This window comes from Triticum aestivum, chromosome 2B (genome assembly GCF_018294505.1).
Source record: "Triticum aestivum cultivar Chinese Spring chromosome 2B, IWGSC CS RefSeq v2.1, whole genome shotgun sequence".
Taxonomy (NCBI): domain Eukaryota; kingdom Viridiplantae; phylum Streptophyta; class Magnoliopsida; order Poales; family Poaceae; genus Triticum; species Triticum aestivum.
In genome coordinates this window covers 545,794,998-545,815,897 of record NC_057798.1, presented here as the reverse complement: position 1 = coordinate 545,815,897, position 20,900 = coordinate 545,794,998, and the positions used below count along the sequence as shown (strand labels likewise).

General features: G+C 45.3%; 1 long non-coding RNA gene across 1 annotated transcript; it reads right to left on the bottom strand.

The window, feature by feature from the left end:
• Positions 1-13,612: 13,612 nt before the first annotated feature.
• Positions 13,613-20,153, bottom strand: LOC123045939 (uncharacterized). Its single transcript, XR_006421772.1, has 3 exons — positions 20,026-20,153; positions 19,259-19,934; positions 13,613-19,175 (listed from the first exon to the last, which is right to left on the bottom strand). It is a non-coding gene; the product is annotated as an uncharacterized lncRNA (long non-coding RNA).
• Between the last annotated feature and the right edge of the window lie 747 nt (positions 20,154-20,900).

The window sequence follows — 20,900 nt, the reverse complement described above, 5'->3', positions numbered from 1 at the left end:
CACTAAGTACCAAAGTTGCAATTTTTAAGATCTTTAAGTTTAAGTGGAGTTTAGGCACAAGTTTAACATTCACAATACATAACAAGCAAGCATGCAAAGAGTTTATGAGCAGCGGAAAGTAAAGCATGCAACTTGCAAGAATGTAATGGGAAGGGTTTTGGAGGATTCAAATGCAATTGGAGACACGAATGTTTTTGTCGTGGTTCCGATAGGTGGTGCTATCGTACATCGACGTTAATGGAGACTTTAAACCACGAAGGGTAACGGTTGCGCGGGTCCATGGAGGGCTCCACCCACAAAGGGTCCACGAAGAAGCAACCTTGTCTATCCCACCATGGCCGTCGCCGACGAAGGACTTGCCTCACTAGCAGTAGATCTTCATGAAGTATGCGATCTCCTTGCCCTTACAAACTCCTTGGTTCAACTCCACAATCTTATCGGAGGCTCCCAAGTGACACCTAGCCAATCTAGGAGACACCACTCTCCAAGAAGTAACAAATGGTGCGTTGATGATGAACTCCTTGCTCTTGTGCTTCAAATGATAGTATCCCCAACACTCAACTCTCTCTCATAGGATTTGGATCTGGTTGAAAGAAGATTTGAGTGGAAAGCAACTTGGGGAATGCTAGAGATCAAGATTCATATAGTAGGAATGGAATATCTTGGCCTCAACACATGAGTAGGTAGTTCTCTCTCAGAAATAGGATGCTGGAAGTGTAGGTTCGTTCTGATGGCTCTCTCCACGAATGAAGAGGAGGTGGAGGGGTATATATAGTCTCCACGCAAAATCTAACCGTTACACACAACTTGCCAAACTCGGTGGGACCGAATTGATAAACTTGGTCGGACCGATTCAGCAAATCTAGTGACCGTTAGGATTTTCGGTGGGACCGATATGCAACTCGGTAGGACCGATATGGTTAGGGTTAGGGCATAACGTAATCTCGGTGAGACCGATTACACAAACTCGGTTAGACCGATTTTGGTAATTAGCTTTCCAGAGAGTTGGTCAGGCAAACTCGGTTGGACCGATTACACAAACTCAGTGGGACCGATTTTGGTAATGAGTCAACCAGGAAGTTTGCATTGTAATCTCGATAGTACCGATTTCTCAAACTCGGTGAGACCGACTTTGATAATGGACATACACAAAGAGATTACAATCCCATCTCGGTGAGACCGAGATCCCTATCGGTGAGACCGATTTGCCTAGGGTTTGTGGCAGTGGCTATGTCATCTGAACTCGGTGGCGCCGGATAGAAAGAATCGGCGGGGCCGAGTTTGACTTTAGGTATAGGACATATGTGTGGAAGTGGGAAAGTAGTTGAGGGTTTCGGAGCATATCACTAAGCACTGTGGAGCAAGAAACTCATGAAGCAACACCTCATTCCTCCTTGATAGTATTGGCTTTTCCTATAGACTCAGTGTGATCTTGGATCACTAAAATGTAAAATGAAGAGTCTTGAGCTTGAAGCTTGAGCCAACCCTTTGTTCTTAGCATCTTGAAGGAGTTTCCACACCCTTTATTCCATGCCACTCCAATGTTGAACTTATCTGAAACATACTAGATAAAAGTGTTAGTCCAACAAGAGATATGTTGACATTAATTACCAAAACCACCTAGGGAGCACTTGTGCTTTCAATCTCCCCCCTTTTTGGTAATTGATGACAACATACATCAAAGCTTTAGATAAAGATATAAAGAACAACAAGTAAAGCTTTGGAAAACATGCAACAAGCATAGGCTCCCCCTACATGTATGCAATCATGTGAATATGGAATATAGAAGCATGTGAGAGCATAACCATGATAGAGTAGGCAATGTGTTACATGTATCTTGGCCATATGCATCAGAGCAAAGAATATTAAAGAAAATACCTTCATGCTCATGAGTCCTTCTTGCAAACAGTATGTACATCAGCAAGAATTCCTCATACACATGATTGTTATGCATATACTTACCTTGTAGTCTTGAGTTGGCTTAGGATGGAATGAACCTGCATAAACAAGGTTAGATAACACAGGTACATCTACTAGCCAGAGCAAACAGAAGAAACCACAAGAATACCAAGACTGGGATGACATGTAGTGAGTGAGTACTAAGTACCACATTGGATTAGACATGTCCCCAAGAATAAAGATATGCAATGAATTTAAATGATTTCTTTCCCTTAGATGTCTTGCTCCCCCTGAATCTAGCATAGGATACTGGGAGAAGATAGGGAACAGAAAATCAGAGCTGAAAGATATAAATGAACAGAGCTAATGCAAACTAATGCAAATAAGCTCATATGAATATGTCTTTTCCCTTCAATAAGACATGTGGCATCTCTCCTCTTGAACACCAAGCATCTGGGATCCTTGAAAAATACTTTCTACTTGAGTATTCTCTCCCCCTGGAGATCTCTCTCTCCCCTTGAGGAGGTGATATACTCTTTCTCTGATGTGATCTCTCTCTAAATGATAAGCTTTGATGTGATCTCTCTCTCCCCCTTTGACATCAATTTCCAAGAAGGGTTTTCTGGAATCTGTCGAATGGGTTTGGTCCTTGAGTCACAACACAAGGCAACGATAAAAATGTGATGCTTGTAGAGGACAAGATTCATTGATTGGAGCTGGATCAGAAGAAACAAAGAATAAGTGGCAAACTGTTTTTCCTGTTGTGAAATCGGTGGCACCGAGTGGTATGCTTCGGTTGTACCGAAAGGATTCAGTTGGACCGAAAACAACAAATCGGTGTAACCGAGTTCGTCGCAAAGAAAACACTTGTCACCTCAGCTCACTAGACTAATAAGATCTCACAAAGATTTGCAAGGAATTAACTGAATGATATGCAATGAATTGGATGCAGAAAATGCAGAACATAAAGAAATCTAGATGAAGTTTTTTTGAAAGGGAAACAAATATGCATGAGACAAATGCAGAAACATAGAAAAGAACACAAGAGAACTTCATCTAGAGATGGTCAGCGACAAAGTCACCTATGTTAGAGTATATTGACTTAGGAGTCAAGTGAGATCACTTGATCATAGGTCATACTCACCGTTTAATCTCAAAATGGGGTTACCATTTTTCGTTTAAGCATCTTGATGTATTCACATCTTGTCGAGTTTCTTTAGCTCATGACTCGGAGTAAAGCTTCCCTAAGATGGAATGACATACCTTGGTTGGTGGTGTTGACCATGTAGTTGAACTTGTGTGAGTTGCTCAAAGGTTGATGTAGCTCATCAAGAATTTGGAGCACCACTTGGAATTTGAGTCCATCTACCTACATGGGTTAGTTCTTGCAAGGAAGAGCACTTGTGTCTCCAACAATGACAAACATGAAACTCAACATAGGATTTGTCAAAGGATATGTTTGAATGGTTTTGTGCTTCCTTGTCTTCAACCACCTTTGTGTAGAGACTTGGTGATGTAGAGACTGCTCAAGATATGAGTAGGTTACAACCTCATGGAATTAGATTCATCCAAGTTCCTACATGGGTTAGATAACATGCAAGATACAAATATATCCAAGACATAAGATCTTCATCATAAGAGAAATATCAAGGATTAGTCATAAGCTCATGTCTTGCATGTATCCAATGGAGTTTCTACTCCAAGTTTGAAGCATCAATGATGTTCAATTCTCCTCTTAACCCACAAAACACTTTCTCGTCAAGAGGTTTAGTGAATATATCCGCTAATTGCTTTTCGGTGCGAACATGCTTAAGATCAATGTCACCCTTAGCAACATGATCTCGAATGAAATGATGACGAACTTCAATATGCTTAGTTCGAGAATGTTTCATGGGATTATGACCAATTTTGATAGCACTTTCATTGTCACAAAGCAATGGAACATGTTTCACATATATCCCATAATCTTTAAGAGTTTGGGTCATCCAAAGTAATTGAGCACAACATAAACCAGCGGCAATGTATTCTGCTTCGGCGGTGGATAAGGATATCGAGTTTTGTTTCTTGGAGGACCAAGACACAAGAGATCTACCAAGAAATTGACAAGTACCTGAAGTGGACTTTCTATCAACCTTGTCACCGGCATAGTCCGAGTCGGAGTAGCCAACAAGATCGAAAGAGGCACTCTTAGGATACCAAATGCCAAAATTTGGTGTATGGATTAAGTATCTCACTATCCTTTTCACGGCCTTAAGATGACGTTCTTTAGGAGCAGCTTGATATCGTGCACACATGCACACACTTAGCATGATATCGGGACGTGAGGCACATAGATATAACAATGAACCAATCATAGAGCGATAAACCTTTTGATCAACCGGTTCACCATCTTTGGTCAAGTCAAGATGTCCACTAGTAGGCATGGGTATAGTCATACCTTTGCATTCTTGCATATTGAACTTCTTGAATAGGTCCTTGGTGTACTTCATTTGAGAAACAAAAGTACCTTCCTTAGTTTGCTTGATTTGCAACCCAAGAAAGAATTTGAGTTCACTCATCATAGACATCTCAAACTTCTCCGACATTAGCTTCCCAAACTTTTCACTAAAATGAGGGTTAGTTGAACCAAATATAATATCATCAACATAAATTTGGCACACAAAGAGTTCTCCATTAACCCTTTTAGTAAAAAGTGTTGAATCAATTTTCCCAATTTCAAAGCCTTTTTCAATAAGGAACTTGGTCAAGCATTTATACCATGCTCTAGGAGCTTGTTTAAGACCATAAAGAGCTTTGTGAAGTTTGTAAACATGATTGGGTTTCTTAGGATTGGCAAAGCCGGGAGGTTGCTTAACATAAACTTCCTCCTCAATTTCACCATTTAGAAAAACACTTTTAATGTCCATTTGGTACAAGGTGATATCATGGTGATTAGCATAGGCAAGTAAGATGCGAATGGACTCAAGTCTAGCAACGGGAGCATAAGTCTCACCATAGTCCATACCTTCGATTTGTGTGTAGCCTTGGGGGACGAGACGTGCTTTGTTGCGAACTACTTGTCCATCTTCATCTTGCTTGTTGCGAAACACCCATTTGGTACCGATGATGTTGTGGTTGTTGTCGGGCTTCTCAACCAATGTCCAAACTTGGTTCCTCTCAAAGTTGTGTAGCTCTTCATGCATAGCATTTATCCAATCCGGATCTTCAAATGCTTCTTCGACCTTCATAGGTTCAATGCTAGAGATGAAAGAATAGTTTTCACAAAAGTTAGCTAAACGAGTTTTAGAGCGAGTGATTCTCCCGGTTTGAATATCATTGTACGTTTGCTCGACAGGATGATCTTTAACAATTCTTGCTTGAACTCGTGAAAGCTTTTGCTTGGTTCTTGGTTGAACTTCTTCTTCATCTTGTTCTTCTTCTTTGCCTTCTTCATTGTTGGCGTTGTCGTTCTCTTGTTGTGGTGGAGAAGGAGGTTGTTGACGTTCATCTTGATGCACTTCGTCGTTTTCTTCATCTTGGTGTGTCCCACTTGTGGATGCTTCCGTATCAACTCTTGGTTCACCTTGTCGTGGAGTAGAAGCTTCCACTTGGACGGACGAGGTACTCTCCTTCACCTCCGTTGGACGGACCTTGCCAATAGACAAGTCTTGGATTGCTTCCGAAGGATCTTTGTCTCCTACATCAATTGGCAGTTGCTCTACTTGCGAGCCGTTAGATTCATCAAACTTCACATCTACCATCTCTTCAACCTTTCGGGTGAAATTGTTGTACACACGGTAAGTGTGAGAGTTTGAGCCATAACCTAGTAGGAAACCTTCATGAGACTTAGGAGCAAATTTAGAATGACGATGCTTATCAAGAATGTAGCACTTTGAGCCGAATACTCAAAAGTATCCAACTTGGGGTTTGTTACCGGTGAGGAGCTCGTATGCCGTCTTGCCGAGTAGTTTGTGAAGATACAAGCGATTTTTTTGCATGAAAAGCTGTCTCAACCGCTTCTACCCAAAAGTGCTTTGGCGTCTTGTACTCATCAAGCATCGTTCTCGCCATTTCGATGAGCATTCGGTTCTTCCTCTCAACAACTCCATTTTGTTGAGGTGTGTACGTAGACGAGAACTTGTGTGGAATACCTTCTTCGTCAAGAAAGGTGTCCACATTTGCGTTCTTAAACTCCGTTCCGTTGTCGCTGCGAACCTTCTTGATCTTCACTTCAAATTGATTTTGGGCCTTCCTAGCGAAGTTTTTGAAGATCTTTTGGACCTGCGATTTATCATCGAGAAAGAACACCCACGTAAATCTTGAAAAATCATCAACTATAACTAGACCAAAATAATTTCCACCGAGACTCTTGTAGGTGTTGGGACCAAAAAGATCCATGTGTAGTAGCTCGAGTGGCCTCCTTGTGGTCATAATGTTCTTCACGGGATGCCTTCCTCCAACCTGTTTACCTGCTTGACAAGCGCTGCAAAGTCTATCCTTATCAAATATGACATCGTTAACACCAAGGATATGATTTCCTTTAATAAGCTTGTCAAGGTTTCGCATACCAACATGACATAATCGCCTATGCCATAACCAACCTTTTGAGGATTTAGCAATGAAGCAAGTTTTAGGTTGAGCCTTTTTAGTGAAATCAACAATGTATAGATCACCTCTACGTATCCCGGTAAAGACCATTTTATAATTGTCTTGACGAAACACTTGGCAGTCTACTTCAGTAAATAGGACATTGAAACCGAAATCAGCAAGTCTAGATACTGAAAGTAGGTTGTAACCAAGAGATTCGACGAGCATAACATTTTGTATGGAGCTATCATGTGATATGGCCACCTTACCGAGGCCAACCACCTTACCCTTTGAGTTGTCACCGAAAGTGACATACTTTCGAGGACCATCGTTTTCAGCAAGCTCACGAAACATGTCTTTATCTTCGGTCATGTGATCGGTACATCCACTATCAAGAACCCATTTCTTTCCTCCTGACATATATCCCCGAAGATTTACCATAAGACCAAAGTGTCTCATTGCATCATCAAGATCGAAGTCACTATCATCATCCTCATCATAGTATCCATGTTCAACATCGTCATGTGGTGGATCAAATCCTAGAGAGGGTGATTCGTTAGAGTGAGTTTGACAATGATCTTGCTTATGAATTTTTATAGCTTCGGAAATAATATCACTAATAATTCCAACATCTCCTTTGGCACGCATAAGGTTTGTAAGCTCAAATAGACGATCACCAAACATAGGATCACTAGTATTCATCTTACTCAAGACAATAGACTTATGGAGAATTTCATCTAGATTTTTCAAGGAATAATTTGGAAAGCGTTCCTCAAGAAATTTCCATATAGTGTAGGCACACTCAAGAGTAGGCAAATTTATAATTAAGTTTCTAGGCAAGCCTCTAATGATAAGATTAACAGTTCTAAGATTCCTAATCATGTCAATTGACTCATCAAGAGTAGGATGCATAGGATCAATATGGGGTGCACAAGGACTAGCAATGTACTTGTTCAAATGATATTGATTGAAAATTACAAGCATCTCATTTTTCCACTCATGAAAATACTCTCCGTCAAGAATAGGCACTCTACTAAGACTCCCCAAAGTAGACTCATCCATATTCCTCCAATGGTGATTAAACCAAAGCAATGGAGACCAAAGCTCTGATACCACTTGTAGGACCTTGAGAAGAGGTGTCTAGAGGGGGGGGGGTGATTACACACTAAGTACCAAAGTTGCAATTTTTAAGATCTTTAAGTTTAAGTGGAGTTTAGGCACAAGTTTAACATTCCCAATACATAACAAGCAAGCATGCAAAGAGTTATGATTTTCGGTGGGACCGATATGCAACTCGGTAGGACCGATATGGTTAGGGTTAGGGCATAACGTAATCTCGGTGAGACCGATTACACAAACTCGGTTAGACCGATTTTGGTAATTAGCTTTCCAGAGAGTTGGTCAGGCAAACTCGGTTGGACCGATTACACAAACTCAGTGGGACCGATTTTGGTAATGAGTCAACCAGGAAGTTTGCATTGTAATCTCGGTAGTACCGATTTCTCAAACTCGGTGAAACCGACTTTGATAATGGACATACACAGAGAGATTACAATCCCATCTCGGTGAGATCGAGATCCCTATCGGTGAGACCGATTTGCCTAGGGTTTGTGGCAGTGGCTATGTCATCTGAACTCGGTGGCGCCTGATAGAAAGAATCGGTGGGGCCGAGTTTGACTTTAGGTATAGGACATATGTGTGGAAGTGGGAAAGTAGTTGAGGGTTTCGGAGCATATCACTAAGCACTGTGGAGCAAGAAACTCATGAAGCAACACCTCATTCCTCCTTGATAGTATTGACTTTTCCTATAGACTCAATGTGATCTTGGATCACTAAAATGTAAAATGAAGAGTCTTGAGCTTGAAGCTTGAGCCAATCCTTTATTCTTAGCATCTTGAAGGAGTTTCCACACCCTTTAGTCCATGCCACTCCAATGTTGAACTTATCTGAAACATACTAGATAAAAGTGTTAGTCCAACAAGAGATATGTTGACATTAATTACCAAAACCACCTAGGGAGCACTTGTGCTTTCAATCTCCCCCCTTTTTGGTAATTGATGACAACATACATCAAAGCTTTAGATAAAGATATAAAGAACAGCAAGTAAAGCTTTGGAAAACATGCAACAAGCATAGGCTCCCCCTACATGTATGCAATCATGTGAATATGGAATATAGAAGCATGTGAGAGCATAACCATGATAGAGTAGGCAATGTGTTACATGTATCTTGGCCATATGCATCAGAGCAAAGAATATTAAAGAAAATACCTTCATGCTCATGAGTCCTTCTTGCAAACAGTATGTACATCAGCAAGAATTCCTCATACACATGATTGTGATGCATATACTTACCTTGTAGTCTTGAGTTGGCTTAGGATGGAATGAACCTGCATAAATAAGGTTAGATAACACAGGTACATCTACTAGCCAGAGCAAACAGAAGAAACCACAAGAATACGAAGACTGGGATGACATGTAGAGAGTGAGTACTAAGTACCACATTGGATTAGACATGTCACCAAGAATAAAGATATCCAATGAATTTAAATGATTTCTTTCCCTTAGATGTCTTGCTCCCCCTGAATCTAGCATATGATACTAGGAGAAGATAGGGAATAGAAAATCAGAGCTGAAAGATATAAATGAACAGAGCTAATCCATTCTGGGAATCGCTGCCACGCGAACTCACTCCATCCGCCTCGACATCATAGATCATAGGAGCTTCGACCTACTCGAGCTTGATGCTCCTTTCTCCGAGTAGGATATTTGGGATGCTATCAAGAAAATGCCAACGGGCAAGGTGCCCGGCCCCCGACGGATTCACCTCCGAGTTCCTTCGTGCATGCTGGCCAATCATCAAGGCCGACATTTGCGAGGCCTTCAAGAAGCTCTACTCCTTGAATGGTCGCAACTTTCACAAGCTCAACAAGGCCCTCCTCATCTTACTGCCCAAGAAACCTGATGCCTCTGTGATAACTGACTATCGGCCTATCAGTTTGATCCACATCATCGCTAAACTGTTCGCCAAGGTGCTCTCCTTGCGTCTCGCTCCAGGGATGGGGGAAATTGTCTCCGCTAACGAAAGCGCATTCATCACTGGCTGTTGCGTGCATGACAACTTCCTTCTCGTCCAGAAAATGGTTCGGCTCCTCTACAACAACAAGTCACCGCGGGTTCTCCTTAAGCTCGACATTGCCAAGGCCTTCGATACGGTCTCCTGACCCTTCCTCCTCGAAACTCCGACGCACCTTGGCTTCGGTAGACATTGGTGTGAATGTATCTCCATCCTCACGTCAACGGCCTCCACCCACATCCTCATCAACGGCAGCCAGGGGCCGCAGGTCGATCATGCATGTGGGCTACGCCAGGGTGATCCGGTCTCACCCATGCTATTCGCTATCATCATCGACACTCTGAATTCACTCCTCCAGCACGCCATGTCTGCCGACATGTTGCAGCGGCTCACCAAGAGGCATGTGGCATCTAACATCTCGCTCTTTGCTGATGAAGTGGTCATCTTCTGCCACCCCAACCCGCCCGAGCTAGTCGCCATCCGCGAGCTCCTACAATTGTCCGGTGATGCATCCGGCCTGCGCACTAATTTCGCCAAGTGCTCGGCATCGCCAATCCGGTGCACGGACGAGGTTGCCACCATGATCGCCTCGGAGCTTTCGTGCGCCGTCAAGAACTTCCCCATCCCTTACCCCGGATTGCCGCTCACCATCCGCAAGTGCCACGCTTCCGCGCTCCCCCCCTGGTCGACAGGCTCTCCAAGAAGCTCGCCACATGGAAAGCCTCCCTCCTATCACACGTCGAGCTCCTTGCTCTGGTGCAACACATGCTCACCGCCATGCCGATCCACATCCTCCTCACCATGGCTCTAACCCCATGATCCTCAAGAGAATCACGATGGTGGTGAGTGACTTTCTTTGGCATGGTCGTAAGGACGCCAAGCACGACTATTGTTTTGTTAGCTGGCCCAAACTCTCCCGCCCACTCGAGTATGGTGGCCTCGTGGTGGGCGACCTCCACCGCACGGGCATTGCCTTGCGCGCCCGCTGGCTATGGCTACAGGACAACCGATCTGGATTGCCCTTGGAGCCATCTTCAGCTCCCAAGTGATGAGTAAACGAGTCAATTCTTCCGCACATTCACCACTTGGGTCATTGGGGACGAGCAAACATGCCGCTTCTGGATTGACCACTAGATCAAGGGCTGCCGAAATTGCCCCAGCCCTGGTACCCCTAGTCCCGTGCCGGCGGCGCTGCCAATGCTTGGTCTGCGAGGCCCTATAGAACTCGCTATGGATTAGCGACATCCACGGAGCCATGAGCGCTGCCGCCGCCATCGAGTACGTCGACATCTGGTGACAGATCCAGCGTATTCAACTTTCTACCGAGCCCGACAAAATCACCTAGAAGTGGGCCAACAACAGGTTGTCCACGACCAACTCTGCGTACAGCATTGTTCGATGGATCGACCATCAACCCCTTCTGGCGCCTCATCTGGCCCTCCTGGGCACCGACTGGAGCTAAATTCTTCCTCGGGCTTGCCTCTATGGACCGGTGCTGGATGGCCGAGCACCGCGCTCGCCATGGCCTACCGCATGACCCCCTCTGGAAGTTCTGTTGCCAGGAGCCGGAGTCCCTGGATCACCTGCTCACCCGGTGCGTCTTCTCCAGGATAACTTGGCACGAGATACTCTCATGGTACCGCCTACCAATATCCACGCCAAGCACGACCGACGACTTCTTCAACTGGTGGTCCATGATCAAGAGCTCCGTTCCATCATTCCTTCGCAAGGGGACGGACTCACTCATCGTCCTCACAGATGCTCGACCACAATACAGAGAAAAGGACAGAGGCTCCCGCATCGCTCTGCTAGAGCGACTCGGGGGTGACCTAGCCCGTCGCCGCCGGCAGCCCCCTTCCCGCCTTCTCTCCTCCGCCGCAGCCGCTGGCCTCGCCGCGGTGGCGACGGCCCCAACCTCCGAAGGCGGTTGGGGAGAGCTCGCGGTGGACGTGAGGTTGTCGGCGGGCTGTGGTCGTCGGGGTGGTGGCTGCCGCCGGGCTCGGTAAAGGAGGGCGCGGCGCGTGGAAGGGGTGCAGGGAGGCGGCGTGGTGCTACTGTGCCTGCTCGCCGGCGCTGGTTCGCAACGCGTGCGGCTGCTCCCCTCGGCGGTGGATCTGGCCGGTGTGCCTGGATCCGTGCCCGTGCCCGGCTTCGGGCGCTGGTGCTGGTTCTACTGACTGCTGTTGGGGCGCGAGTGTGGCGGGGGTGGCTGCTCACAGCCGTTTCTGGCCTTTTGCTGGTCGTCGACCGGGCGGGTCGGGGTCCAGGCGATGCGCCGCGCAGATCTGGCGTTTGTCGGTGGCTTCTAATAGCTCGCAAGGTGTTGGCGAAGCAGGGCACGAGGGATGCTGTTTGGCGGCGTAGTGACAGCTTGTTGCTGGGAGCTCGGTTGTGTGCGGCTGGTGGGGGAGGTGGTGGCGGTGGCTGGTGGTGAGGAATGGTGCCCGGCTATTGTTGGCCATGGTGCTCTATGCCTGAGCTGTCGAAGCACCCTGGCCCAGGACCGCCCGGATCTAGCGTCGAGCAGTGGGGCGATGTGGTGGTTGCTACCCGATGGCATGGTGGCAGCTCGCTGCTGGGAGCACGGGCTGGGTGTGCCAGGAGGGTGGAGGTCGGGTGGTGGTACGTCCGCTGGTCTGACCTTCTTTCGGTCTGGCTAGGCGCGCCATGGTGCACAACTGTGTTGGCCTAATGCTCGTCGAGCTGCATGGTTGGGAATCCTAATCTGGTGCTAGCCATATCTGGCGACTTCGGCCCCGGCGACTTTGAGGCACGGCGGTTTCTTCCGTCCAGTGGCGTGGTGGCGGCTCGCTGCTGGCTGCATGACGGTGGGTGGCTGGGAGGTGGAGTTCTGGCCATGTGCGGCATTGGGGCTGCCATGGCCCAATGCTTCATGGTGATGCAGGTGCGCCGTCCACCTCAAATAATCTGTTCATAGGGTGTGTGTATGTTCAACTCGGTGAAAGCCATGCTCTGCTCAGAGCCAACGACGGTGACGCCCGTGGGCGCCACTAACCTTCTTGGAGGTGTCGTTGAAACGTTGATTTCGCCACCTTTTGCTCAACTTCAGAGGAAACTCTGCTTCCAGGTCCGCCTGGAACCGATGATGGTGGCGCAACCGTGCGTCCCACAGCTTCTTGAAGGCATCATCGAGAAGTTTGGCCAGGTTATTTTGTTTGGTAGGCGGGGATGTCGGTGGTGGTGACGCGACTAGCTCGGGGTTGACGGTGGTGTGTGTTGGGGTCTGGCAGCAACAACGCTCCGTGTTGTGGAGTCGCCATCTCTACCCTTTTTCTGTCTTTGGTGGTGTTCTGTTGGGGGGCGGCGGCGGTGCCTTTGTGTTGTCCCTGTTGCTGTGCAGGCTCAAGACCGTCCCATGGTTGCCGTTGTGTTGTGGCGAGCTTTGTGCTCTTGGGGTTATCTTGGTTCATCTTTGCTCAATGACGACGCAAGAAGCCTTCCCAAACTTGCTAATCGTTCTGAATTCCACTGGTGGAGCTCCGACTCAAGGTTCGTGCTTGGCACTCGTTGATTATGGATGCTCCTGTGTTGCGCCGTGGGTTCGGTTTGTACGCCGGTGCTGTGCGTTAGGTTGCTTGCAAAGTCTTGGTATTGTGATCCTTCGACGACACCCTACATCTACTTGTGTCTCTTGTGGTGATGGTCCTTTTCGCCTGCTAGCTAGGTCCTGCCTTATCTTGGGCATCGTGTTCTTCTCATCCTTTTGTAATCTTGCTACTTGTATGGTTTTCGGCCCGGTTTCCCTTATAAACGGGGTCAATTTGTTCAGATTTTCGATCCGGTTTCCCTTATAAACTGGATCACTCTCTTGGCATAATGGTCACTTTGAGTAATATATTCAGGTGGAGGAACCCCTCCCCCGGTGATTTCTTAAAAATAAAATAAAAATGGAAGCACCGAAACACAGCCGTGTTCGACAATACCCGGCCTTCGAATGACAATCTGGATCGCACAATCAAAGACGAGGCCCGCCTGTGGGCACGTGCTGGAGCAACTAGGCTAGCATCCATCATTCCTGTAACCTGAACGCACTTGTACTGAGGCTGAGCACCCTCTTCTCTGCTCACCTTGCACTCTTCGGGACGCCTTCAGTGTACGCCCCCTAGAGTTGCACCCTGTGTTTCCCTCCCCCTTCTATCAATGAAATGATACGCAACAAAGCGTATTCACAAAAAAAAAGACTTCAACACCAACGGCGCCTCTGATCACCCTGTAGTAGCACAACGGCATGGGCACCCTGCTGGGATCTGCACCGCCAGGTTTCTTCACCCCTGGGGCGGCACCTCAAGCCTTGCGGACGTCGCGTTAATGCAACCAGTCATCTTCGCGGAGGCTATGAACCTCCTCACCACACCAATACCCGACAATGATCTGACGGCTCGGGCAATGGAGGCCCTCCGTATGGCGACATTAAATACACATCTGCAGCTTCAACGACGCACCCGGGAGGCCGCCGAGAGAGAAGCGCGATGACAGGAAACAATAGACTACGAACGGTTGCGCCGATCACGTCGCCGTCCACGAGCTACCCTCCAAGACCTTGCAGCCCGCGGACGGGAGCTCGGCATAGGCTTCAGTGAATCCGGAGAGGTCGCACCTCCACCAACAAGAGCCCACGACCTCCAGGCCGCCACAGCTCTCATCGACAAACTACAGGCCACGCGCGGAGACCCTAATCTAGCGGAAAACTTTACCAAGCTCATCCACAGAATGATGGAGCTCCAAGACAACGTCTCTAGATCAAGAGACAGGCTGGCCGGCATGGATAGCGTCCTATCGGCAACAAATCAGCTAGCCCAAGAACAACGGCACGACATGCAGCCGACACTCGTATCAAACGGATGGTGTGATCTTCAGCGTCATATAGAAATCCTGTGTGTAGTGCCGTGTGTATAGCAGGGTTCTAAGAAAAACTATATCCCAATCTCCCACACATAGGCAGCGGTCTTTTTAAAGGTAATTTAGAACACACTTTTAAAGGTAATTTAGAACACGCTAGGAAGATATTTAGGCTGGTAATGGGGAGTATCATATACTAGTATCATGCACATGATACTAGTGTGGATAGTATCATATATTAGTATCGAAAATACTACACGGACGACACTGCCCGGCCGAACTCCACACGATGCGAGAATGAATGGTGCTAGCTACGTTTGCTCTAACGCATGGACGGTTTGATGTGTAGCATCGTTCGGTGATCGTCCAATATCGTCGTGTGTGTAGCATCGCTGTATTAGTATCATATAGTACTTTATTTATTGCCATGTATAACACAAAGTAGCATACATTTATTATGATACAATATCATGATATGATACTCAACCCTCACTTTCTTCATTTAATTCTATGCCATCTCACCAAAATTGTCTAGTTGGCATGCATGATACTAGCTACGATACTCCCATTACAACTAGCCTAATCTACCACTAACTAATACATCAAATAAGTTTAATCATATGTCTTAGCTCAACCCTGCTCGTTTAACATACCATCAAGTCTTGAAACTTTGTGTCGGTTAATAGGAAAATTTAAATCATGCACACAAACATTTGTTTTCTAATGAGAAGACCTGCAACTACTTTTTATATATAGTAGTGTCACGTTCAATTTTTATTAATTGCTTTTCATGTTATATCCCACAAATTCTTGTTTGATGTTAACTAATCTTATTTTGAAATTATATAAATAAACTAATCTTATTTTGAAATTTACAAGAAGGCTTCTAGTGCTCTCTTGGCCATGGAAATATACCCTTTCTTGTGCAGTAGTTGTTCCATTATTCGTTTATAAACTTGAGCCAATAATTTGAACATAAAGATCGACAATGAAAAAAGAAAGAACAATTTACCCCATTTCTATACCAATATGAAAAGCTCGACCTTCCAAAATAATAATTTGAAAAGCACTAGTTCCATCAGCCGTCTGATATATTTAATGAAACTCATAATCTCCTTATAGTGGGCGTGTATAAATATTACTCTCCATATTCGTCTGTACAATTCATCAATCCTTATTGCTGAAGTCCAAAATTCAAGTCTCTTGGCTCTTTTCACACTTTCTCAATAACGGATTAGAAAATAGATTATTATTTTTGAAGTTTGGATAAACCACTGCTTCGTTTGGTGTCTACAATACATATGACTCATATAGTACTAATTTCATTTTTACCAGATCAAAAAATTATGTTGAAAAGAAAAAAATTATAGATCCAATGTCACATTTGTAAAACAACTTACCTCCTGCAAGTAATTCATCACCTCATAAGTGTTCCCCTATTCCAGATTATATACATGAAAACTGTTGTATCTCATGCTTTACAGAACTTATGATGTCCCTGTGGTATATACAACCTTCGTCTGGAACTAGTTGTCGTTGAAATGAGTGTATCTAGACGCGTTTTAGAGTGTAGATTTACTCATTTCAGCGACAGTTAATTCTGGACAGTGGAAATAGTTCTTTATTCAGAAAGGCATACATGCGTTTTCATGTACGAGTTGTGTCAGTCTGGCATTCTTTGGCGTGCATTTTCACTACTCACTAGTAAAAAGAAGAACGGGTTCCCAAAATTCATCATGAGTGAATAAATTACAACAACAACAACGAAGCCTTTAGTCCCAAACAAGTTGGGGTAGGCACAAATAGTTTAAACAAAGGAAGCGCATACTTTTCTTCAATAAGTATTCCATGCAGCATTTCAACGTGCATCAATCTCATTGCTTAGGTTTAATAATCTAATCGGAAATAATGGTTGATAATGAAGTAGTCAAAAGATTGTTTTAAAAATCTGCCAATTGTCAGGAAGACAATATTATCTCTTCATGACGAAAGGTTTATTTCTGATCACACGACTGAGCATGGACAATACATGCAACCATTTCATTCAAACAAAAGTAGATGCCAAAATCCCCTACTTGGCTAGAACATGTCACTGTGTCCACATAGAGCTGATTAAGGCTACGCACATATGTATGAAGCATGCAAAAAAAAGTGTAAAGAAAAAAATCATGCACTACTTGAATTTCCATTTTCCATTTTTACAACCTATATGTATATACATACATTCATGTTGATTAAATCATAAAGTTTGATAACTACTTGACAGATGAATTATATGTGTCTAACTTGATGTGCAGCTAGCCTTTATTGTACTTGAATACTTCAATTTTATCAACATGTGTAGGAGTTTATTGTCTCCTACAGATTTACTTCAAATTGTAGACTGCTAACAAGACGATGCCCTTGATTCCTTTCTGTGATCACATGTATGGGTGTATCCAACACATAGCTTATTCGTGCATGCACCTAGTGTACAATATACATCATGTGCCACTGCCGAGAAAAAGTATAAAAGCTAGCAGTATTAATTCTTTTATGTAAAAGTCATTTTATCTAACAAATCCTCAAGCAATATGTTAAATCCCACATGTCAACACAATGCGATAATAAGAGGCTCTAAAGATGAACAGAGCTGTTATATGTATAGCTTAGCACAGTAATTTGTTAAAAATGCACCCGCAAAAAAATGTTAAAAATGAAGAATGGTGGCTTTTCAAATGCTCTTATCAATATCAACTTTGGAACGTGGGTACATATATTAGTTAAGTGGAAGCATATTTATCAAAGCCATACTGCAAAACTGGATTTAGCATAAATAGACTCCATACATGGGTACAACAACTGCAGACTAGCAGTAAGTATTAACCATGCATAGACACCAATACAACCTAGTGGCGATGCACGAGGATGTAGTGTTGTCATTGGTTTGAGCTTCCAGTCACCTTTTAAGTCAAATATATGTAATTCCCCTAGTTTTCTTATTTAATATGTAATCCTCAAGCTAAGCTCATGCATTTCATCAAACTAGAGTTTATAACACACTTTGGGGTAAAAGATATTTACGCACATTATCATATACTAATTGATGGTGAGCAATACGGTGGGGGATCAAAATCACTGTGGAAGTTTATCTTATGACCCTAGTGTATATTCCAAGGTTGAATTTTATAATTAAAATAGGGCACTAGAGATTACTTATTACAATACAGTTGACAGTGGTGGATTACTTCACTAGAGATGCAGCAAAGTGCTCGTATTGACATGCTTCTAAACAAAACATAAAGTAACAAATAATCAGGGTGACTATATAGACCAGTACCCCTCCCATGCATGCATGCAAGATTCATGGGCATATGTAAGGTGTGATCTAGCTACTTACAAAATTTTCCAGGGGCAGATGGATATACCAAGTGCAGTTGCATATTTACTGCAAAATGATAACTATAATACTGGCGCGGAGCATGTTTTTAGAAAACTTTCATCATATAGTACCCCCTCCGTCTTATATTCATAGTATAAGACGTTTTTTGACACTAAAAACATCTTACATTATGGGACAGAGGGAGTAATTAGGTATGCCTGTAGGGCAGCAGTTTAAAGACCCACACTTTCTAGCCACATAAACATAAAGCATGAAATATTGCAACTTAGTTAGATCAAACTTAGATACTCATCATACTAAATCTGGCTCTTCGTTTCGCAAGGAAACAATGAACAGTTGTGCTGATTACAATCTCCATTTCAAAATATGAATCATATTGTTGTTTCGTTATGTGGAGGCTTTGACACAGACACATACACACTTTTTTTTGCTTCATTAATGTATACTTGGTTTATTTGACATGAATCTAATGTCACTAGATCCATTTTCAAAATTAGTACTCCCTCTATAAAGAAATATAAGAGGGAGTATTTACTTATGGTCATAACTTCCGAAATGATATCACACCAATAATTGCATATTAATGAAATAATTATTAGTCAAAACCTTGTCTAATGAGTCTTATATTTTGAAATGGGGGCTTCGGCATTCCAACCTAGAAATGAGCTATCGGAGTATGAAAAACCAGCTGGTACCTGGTGAGTTTGTGTGTGCTATCCATGGATTTGCACAAGAAACTTCTCCACACCTACAATTAACGTTTACCAACAGATGAAACAATAACATACTAACTTAATTTGCAAGCAGATCAATTGCTAGAAGCAGCCAACTCGCCTAGCTATTAAATCTTATTAAATCTTTTAGACCCAAAACTTCAGTCTCTCCCCCAAAAAAAGCATTATTTTGCAGGTGCAACTCTCTCTCGCTCTGCGAGATTATATGATCCACTAGGAACAGTCTCTGTTGAAATTTCTTTCACTGCACAGGAGCCATGCCGGCCCAAGCTCGGGTCAAACATGCAAGGTGGGGCGAGGATTGTGACGATAGCGTGTATGTACGAGAGCCATCAATGGAACAGTAGCCCAACAGTATATCCTACATTTGTGGAGCCACAGCTAGGGGACAACGTATCGTTGCACCATTACTCATACTTTGAATACCATCCAGCTAGCGATGTGCATGAATAACAGAAAGGACAGGAGACAGCACAAGTTAAGTACTGACCTGATGGTAGTGGAAATGGCAGGAGCAGCAGATCTGTGTGGCCGTGGTGTGCTATCCATCCACCGTCAGATCAAATTAAACCCATGCTAGAGCTCCTGTCTGACTGAGCCAGTTTGCATGTGAAGTCTGGGCTGGTGCTTCGTTGAACTGTCTGTTAACTGTACCTGTCCTGGAAGAGAAAGAGGAAGATGGATGTAAGAGGAGGAGGCGCGAGCAGTGAACAGATCTGGTTAAAATTTACAGTACTGCTACCTTGGAGGAGGAGTAGATTCCTGCGTCGTGATCGATGCTCGTGCTCCGAGATCCATCAATGGCGCAATGAATATGCATCTCCTTCCCAAGAAAGGGGAGAAGAAAAGGTGGAATAGGGCAGGCTCCTCGGGAAAGATGAACGAACGGCGTCGTACAAGCATGGGAGGGAAAACCATCAGCTAGTACAGGCGCTACCTACCTACTCGAATCAAACAGTTCATGAAAAAATGACCCAAAAATCACACGCATATGGATTATAAATTTCAAGATATCATACTAGACGGATCGATAATGGGGATGAAAGTGAAACTAAACAGTATCGCTAATTCATTCGCCTGTGAGATGTGAAAGAAAATGGTACTGCTGGTGCTGGAAACCGTTTGTCCGCGCGCTGGGCATGCAGTGAGAGCGAGGGGGCTGGGCACAAACGGCGGAGGAGGGCCGGCCGGGGGTCGACGGAAACCCGAAGAAGCAGCCGGTGACAGATAGAGCAGTGAGCACGCGGCCGCGACGGCACCATCCGGCGGGGGCCGTCCTGCCGGCCGTGTGCTCACTCTCTTCTGTCACCGTGCGCGCGCCCGGCCGGCTGGCACCATCCCGCTCACCGCGCTTCACCCCCATCGCCCCCACCGCATACCATCACCCCTCCGGCACCGCGCAACCACCACTGCCGAGACTACGAGCCCATGCGAAAGAAACGGGCGTTAGTTTTGGTTTGGAAAGACCGAAAGATCGATCGAGGAGGAGAGGAGGCCAGTGCTGTGTACCGGCCGTGCAGATTTATAGGCCAAGGGGGGCGATCGAGGTCGAGGTGGGCCAGAGCTCCAGCAGGGCACTCTAGGGTTCCTCGCGCCGGCCTCGGCCTCGTGCTCGCTCTGGCTGCAGCGAGGCCGGCATCGCTGGCCGCGGCGCCCCACTCCCACTCCCACTCCCACTCCCACTAACTACAGCTAGGCTGGCTGGCTGGCTGGCGCGACCGGCTCAGCGCAGCGCTGGTCTTGGTCCCGAAATTGGGGGATCGGGAGCGTGGGTGTGGCCGGCCGGGCTGCTGCAAGAGATAAGGGTACTACTATTAAAACGCCGAAAGCCAGTAGGGGCTTGACACGGAGCACATGCCCGTACCAGTGAGCTTTCCTGGAGGGCTGTGACTCGAGAGAGATGGTACTCCAGAGAGCAGGAGGTTTTAAGGTTGCAGCGATCGACCCATGTACGTGGCCGCATGGTGGCCGGGGAAAGTTCATGTGACTGCCTCTGGTATTTGATGCAGACTGATGGGTGGAGCGTGGACGCGACCTTAGCTGAGCTAGCGTCGCCGTCTACTGCTAGCTATAGGAGTAGTGCTCAAGCTTTTGGGGAAGCCGGTCCTGATATATTACAATGATGCAATGTGTTTTCTTTTTACAATGAATTTATCAAGGCATCTCCAAGCGCATTCAGTGAATCTCCCGGACGTGTCCACAAACATCCCCCAACTGTCCGGTGTGTGTGGGTTCAGTGGGGATGGAAAGAGGGAGGAGGGTTGGGTTGGGTTGCCGGGTAGCACTGACATGGCCTGGACCACACATATGTTCAGACTTCAGAGGGGCTCATTTTCCCTCCAAATTTGATGTGTAAATAGAAAAAACTGGACAGTCCAGACACA